This window comes from Penaeus monodon, chromosome 33 (assembly GCF_015228065.2).
Source record: "Penaeus monodon isolate SGIC_2016 chromosome 33, NSTDA_Pmon_1, whole genome shotgun sequence".
In the NCBI taxonomy this organism is placed as follows: domain Eukaryota; kingdom Metazoa; phylum Arthropoda; class Malacostraca; order Decapoda; family Penaeidae; genus Penaeus; species Penaeus monodon.
Window position 1 is genome coordinate 12,812,263 of NC_051418.1, and position 344 is coordinate 12,812,606.

The 344-nt window shown below is 39.8% G+C and overlaps 1 protein-coding gene across 1 annotated transcript in view; it reads left to right on the top strand.

Annotated features, from left to right (window-relative positions):
• LOC119594251 (putative proline-rich protein 21) overlaps positions 1-344 on the top strand; it is a 13,211-nt gene that overhangs the window by 1,202 nt on the left and 11,665 nt on the right. The gene's annotated exons all lie outside the window — the stretch shown is intronic.

The window sequence follows — 344 nt, forward strand, 5'->3', positions numbered from 1 at the left end:
ACCAAAGGAACGAATAACCGCCATTTCGGTCCGTGCCGCCGTCCTGATTGGCCCAGGAATCCAGGATGGCGCTGTTACCAAGGACTCCGCCCTCCGTCACGCCTCCTGCGGCGCCGTCAGGAAAAGGAGAAAGGGGGAAAAGAAAAAGGAAAAGAAAAAGAGAGAGAAATGGAAGGAAAAAGAAAAAAAAAAGGAAAACAAAAAGAGAGAAAAAAGGAAATAGAAAATGGAAGGAAAAAGAAGAAAAAAAAAGGAAAAAAAAAGGAAAAAGAAAAAGAAAAAGAGAGGAAAAAGGGAATAAAAAATGGAAGGAAAAATAGAAGAAAAAAAAATTGGGTTTTGTG